Below are 5,748 nucleotides of genomic sequence, written 5' to 3' on the forward strand. Positions count from 1 at the left end.
GCTGCCCTGCATGTGCACATTTACATGTGTGCATGAGTATCATGGATGAATGCTAGGGCTCAGGGTCTTCCCCCTTATTTTGATAGAACCTTCATTTTTTCCAGTTACCACAGAGAACGGAGTTGCCACATGGGTTACTATTTAAACAAGAAGATTCATTATTTGAAAAAAGTAAGACTTGAAAACCATAAAAACTAAACAAAACTCATTTTACATATGGAGAAACTGAGTCCCAGAAGAGCAAATGGCTTCTCAAGGTCATACTGGTGTAGTACCAGAGGCAGAGCTGCCTGTACCAGGCTGTCTGGCTCATAGGCTGTTTTTGCCAAGACTGGGCCACAATGTCCCTCTCAGGAGGTGGCAGGTGGGGGTGGAGTGCCAGGAAAGCACTGTCCAGAGAAATAGGTTAAGGTCACAGTCTCCCCCTCCTGAGGGCCCCCTGAGAATAGCTGCATTGGGAAGGTCACTCAAGTCTTAACTGGAGGCTTGAGGTTTTGGAGTGGGAAGGGGCAGATGAGGAAGAGTCGAGTAAGGAGGGGGCAGAGGAAAGGGATTCACCCTCTGGGTTACTCACATCTCTACTGGGAGCAGTAACCCCTAGCACCTGATTTCAAAATGTCCTCTTCACTTAGGGAAGGAGATGGAAGAAGCTTATGTCCAGGCACGGTGGGGCTGGGTAGCTGGGGGGTGTCCCAAGGTGATGAATGCTGGGGTGGGAAGGCTGTGAAGAAGGGGGCCAAAATTTCTGTCTTGGGGTCCCGTGGACAGTCCCCTGGCTGTTAACAGAAATGGTACAGTACGGGGCTCTGTGCCACTCTCTGTGTCTCCCTCTGGGGTCCAGCAGGGCACCCAGGAAATGCTACTGAATGAATTGGATTGGGTCCATCCTGCCCCGTCCCTCCACAATCAGCAGCCTCTTCCCTCCCCCTTCCCTGTCCTTTAGACACTGTAAGGACTGAGTTATTCTTAGTAGGTTTCATTCATCAAAGCATGACAAATGGTGTCCTGGGAGGAATGCCTGGGTGTCCTAGGGAGATGAAGGGTGGGGTGAGGTACAAATATCCCATCTAAGGGAAGAAGTCATTGCTTTCAGGGAGTTCCAGGCTAAGGGAGAAAAAAGGACCTGTTCTTGGAGACCCCCAGTCTGAATGGGGGAGGTATAGACCCTGTCTTTAGGGAGCCCCAATCTGAAGAGAACCCATCTAAATGGGAGAGATACTTTGGCTTAGGGAGCCCTGAGTTTGAAGGGGAGAGACACAGTTCCTGCCCTCAGGGAGCTCCCTGTGACAGAGGTTATTATTCCCACTCACCCCCCTTCTCTACCCTTTAGTGAGAGCCCAGTCTCAGGGAGAGATCCAATTTCTTGTTCTCAAGCTACCTCATGTTTCATGGCGGAAAAATAGCGGCCGTCCCTGCTGGAGAAGATGTAGTGCATACCCAAAGCATGGATTGAAACACGAGGTGAAAACAGAGGGTGCTGCCAGAGGGGCATCCAGAAATGTGAAGCCACTGCTGCCATCACATATGGGGAACCTTAAGGTGACAGAGAAGGGTGGTTCCCAGGGACCCTCACCTAAGCATGCTTAGCAAGGAACATGAAGACCACACAGGGGAGCCAAACATGCACACGGAGGGCCTGGCCCTGAGGCTCCGGGTAAAGGCGCAGGCTAAGTGAGCTGGTCTCAATGTGGGCTCTGCCTTTGCCAACTGGGAGGGCAACTGGAGAGTCCACATTATCTGTAGGCTCTCACACTCAGTATAAAAGACATACTTATTTCAAGCTAAACAAAACCTCACTAAAGATTAAACTTGGCCCAAGACCATGAGTTTGCAAACCCCCCTGGACATCGGAAAAGAATTTCTGACAGGGAGAGATCTGAGCCTGGGTTGAGTGAAGGAGCCGATGGCCGAGTTTCCCCTTTTAATCCTGGCCTCGGGGTCTTCAGTGTCTCTTTGAACCCTTCCTGGGATGGGACACCTGAGCCACCTCATTCCTCACCAGCTCCCTCATGACCAAAGGGCCACAGCTGGCCAGCTGGCGGGCATTCAAGGTCTGTGATGGGGGTATCACTTTTCTTTGCAGAAAGGTTATTTCCCTTCCAGAGGAGGGAGCCTGTGGTGCTTGTCACAAAGCCACCACGGCCCCCATTAAATGAGCTGATCTGGAAGTTCTGGCTCGGTGGCCTTCCTGAGAGCCTTCACTTCTCCATGTGTACCCCAAGAGTAAAATGGGGTACTGTTTGTTGTCTTGTGTGCTCTACCCACCCCTCCCGCTGACAGTTAACTTTCCCACAGACCTCATTGTTTCTGTCAAGGAAATAGGTTCTTGCCTCCTCCCTAGGCACCCGGTCTCTCCCAGCAGAGACCTACAAGGACTGTAGGTTGTGTGGGGGTGTTGGGGGATTGAGGGGTTGGGAGAGGAGGGGATGCCATCTCCTCTTTCCTCATTTCCTCCAGCCTTAGGTAAGGCCTCCTATCTTGGGGCTGAGGGGCAATCCCGGAGGGCGGTTGGAGGCGGCAGCCAGGGGTCGTGGGGACCCGGCCTGCGGGCGAGGAGGGGTGGTGGTGTAGGGCAGGATTCAGGACCCGGGAGGGAAGGGCGGCCTAATTGTGGCGCGTTGGCCCAGCGCTGCGGAGCGCTCGGATGACAGCGGCGGTGGGTAATTAGAGAGTATTAGCCGGGCCCCTGCAATCCTGTAATTTCTCCGCGCGCTCCGGGTGTGTAGTAGGAGGTGAAGCGATGCCGGCTCGTCTGTGAGTCAGACTCTCGGAAGTCCGGGTGGGGACGCAGGGGGCGGCAGAGGCCGCGGAGAACGGACTCCCGACGCAGGTGGCGCCGGCGCCTCCCCTCAGCGAGTCACCTGCCGCGGCCAAGTGGCGCGCAGCGGGGAGGGGTGTGGCCTGTGTCTCTCCCGCCTCCGCCCGGCGCTCCGCCGCCCGCGAGCCCAGGGAGTGCGCGCAGCCCGGTGTCCTGCCCCTTGTGCGCAGGTGGGCTGAAAACAAGCGAGGTAAATGCAATGGTCCTCGCAGAGACTTTCCAAGTCCCAAATGTCCCAGGAGGCAGAGAGGAGCGACAGACCTAGGACAGCAATAGAAAAAAAGTCAGAGAAATGAGAAGAGAGTAAGAGTGGAGTGAGGCTGCTTTTCTCGTGGAGCCGCAAATCAATTCTGGGGGAATGGGGAGGAGTCAGTGGGGGGCTGGAGCTGCGAGGGGAGTTTATTTATTAGCCAGATTAGCCAGTATTAATGGAGGAGCGGTGGCGGCCGGCGGCGGCGGGGACATAGCTGGCATAGCTGGCATAGCGGCGGGGCCTCCTGCGGAGCGGGACTCTGGAGGCTTCAAAGGGGCTTAAAGAGGCCGGTGGTGGCACTGCCACGGCCCCGCGGGGGAGGGCGTGGGCGCGGGCGGCGGGGGAGAAGGGGCCATTGTGCACGGAGGGATTAGGGATCTGGCCTGGAAGGAATTTTAAACTGGTGTGAGCTGGAGCCCCCGACACTTCTCCTGCCCCACCCCTGCCTTCTGAGCATGCGGCTGTGTTTACCTGCTTTCCAAGTCTGGGATGGAGGAGGTGCCCTTCATCCTCCTTCAACCCGGAGACATTGAGGGTTGCCAGATTTGACAAATGAAAATACAAGACCTCCAGTTACATTGAGATTTTTTTAGTGTAAGTATGTCCCAAATATGGTATGGGATATACTTATGCTAAATACCATTCGTTGTTGATCTGATGTTCTATTTAACTGGACATCTTCTATTTTTTATGGTAAATCTAGAGGCACTGAAATGTCTAATCCGTGTTCAGAAACAGATTAGGGCTCTCAAAAATGCAACGCGTCTCCCCCATTTGAGAGATCCCCTAGGGCTCGGGGTTGTGTTTCTGGGAGTTTCCTGAAGCCCGATGCCAGAGTTTCATCCTTCAGAAGGGGGCTTTCAGGGGCAGTACATGTCTCCTCCATCAGACTGGCAGCTTCCTGAGGATAGGGCCTAAATTTCCCTCATCCGACTAGATCCTAGAGTCAGGATCCTTGTCTCCTTCTTCACACTGTGGGGCTTGGAGTGTGTGTGTGTGTGTGTGTCTGAGGCATGATCTGTGTGCTTCTGGGAGGGGGCAAGTCTGTGTCTGCTCCACCCTCCACCTCCTACCCCTGCCCCAGGCTGATGGAAGCGGCTCCCCTGCATGTGTTGCTTCCTGCCCATAGGGGGCGCTGGGGACCCAGAGGACTGACCTACAGATAGATGGGTTCTGTTTCTTGGGATTCAAGGCTGAAATCCTCTGGGGTTGATAATCTGGGAATTTGGGGAGTGGGGTCCCCCTCTGAGAGGCTCCTGACCTGGTCCTGGCCCTTGCTCAGGCAGTCCAGGGCTGGGTATGCCAAGACCAGAGGCCAGCATTTGGGAAAAGCTCTAGTTACTGGGTACCCACTGTTTCTGCCAAGAAGGGACAGCATGGCCCTGGGTGCAGAATGTCCTGCCCACTTCCTCAGAACCATTGCAGCCAAGCCCCGGGCTTCCATCGGCCTCACCAAACCCCACTGCCTAGTGATTGTGCTGTTCTTTCTACCTGAGCACCCTCTTTTCCTGTCTTTGAGGACAGCTAAAGTCTCACTGCTTCTTCAGGATGCTCTGCCTTTAGCAAGGCAGGCTGCTAGTGCCTGGGGCTCTTCTGGTGAAAACACCTTCCATCCACTCTCTCCTTCCTCATCAACTTTGGCTACAGAGGGGCTTAAGGTGGAGGAAAGGAGAGAAGGGAAGCTGGAAGGAGTATAGCAAAGGGGGAGCAAGAAGAGGAACCCTCTGCTACCCTCACTCCCTGAAGCCCCTTCCCATCTCCCCTCATCCCCTCTGAACTCTTTTCCATTGAAGCTGAGGGAAGCCCTGGAGAAGCCCTTTCCCACGGTCACAGCCTCAACAAACCCCTAGCCCTTTCTCCTTCGGCTACAGCCACCTCAGCCTCACCCTTGTCAGCCTCACCCTCTGCAGAGTGCAGGCCCACCCCTTCGCTGAAAGGCCCCCTCCTTGGGCCAGGGCGCCTGCTTCTGCCAGTGGCATCATCACCCCACTCCTCAGGCACCAGTCATCAGGTCGGCAATTAGCTACTTCCTCTCAGCTGCATGAGGCCACTGAACGTCACAGCCCCTCCCCTGGCCGGCAGTGGCGGCAGTGCTGGGGGGTGTCCCCCACCCTTTGTAGTCAGTGCCAAGTCCTGGCTCGACCCTGCTTTCCTACAACCTACCGAGTGCTGGTGCAATGTGCCTCCTGTCTGGGGAGCTGAAAGCTGCACTGCTGCCTCCTCCCCAAGCCCGTGTCACCCCATCCCATTGGGTGAGGACACTCCTGCTGCCTGGGTGGGGTGATGCCCGCTTAAGGGCACTGGCAGTGTGGGCGGGGCTTGAAACTCAGGTGTCTCTGTCCCAGTCACAGGCAGTTTTCATCATGCCCTTACCTGGAGCCTGGGAATCTGAACTAAACATGGTGGCAATTATCTGGGAAGGGAGGAGAAAAGAGGAGTAATTCTGCAGAACTCCAAGCACACAGGGAGGCAGGCTCTTCATGAAAACTCACATGGGCTCACACACTTGTGTCTAGGCATACTCACAGATGCAACCAGTGCAATGTACGTCCCACAGCAGCTGCACCCACGTGTCCCTGGTAAGGAAAAGCACTTGAAGGTGCACCCTCATGGCCAGACACCCCCTCTCCAGGTGTGTACATGCAGACCCACCAATACAGAGTACTCAAAAGGCAGT

General features: G+C 55.2%; 1 pseudogene; it reads right to left on the minus strand.

Annotated features, from left to right (window-relative positions):
* Positions 1–2,604: 2,604 nt before the first annotated feature.
* Positions 2,605–5,053, minus strand: LOC128594659 (putative uncharacterized protein encoded by LINC03040; annotated as a pseudogene).
* Between the last annotated feature and the right edge of the window lie 695 nt (positions 5,054–5,748).

Source organism: Nycticebus coucang, chromosome 9 (assembly GCF_027406575.1).
Source record: "Nycticebus coucang isolate mNycCou1 chromosome 9, mNycCou1.pri, whole genome shotgun sequence".
NCBI lineage: Eukaryota > Metazoa > Chordata > Mammalia > Primates > Lorisidae > Nycticebus > Nycticebus coucang.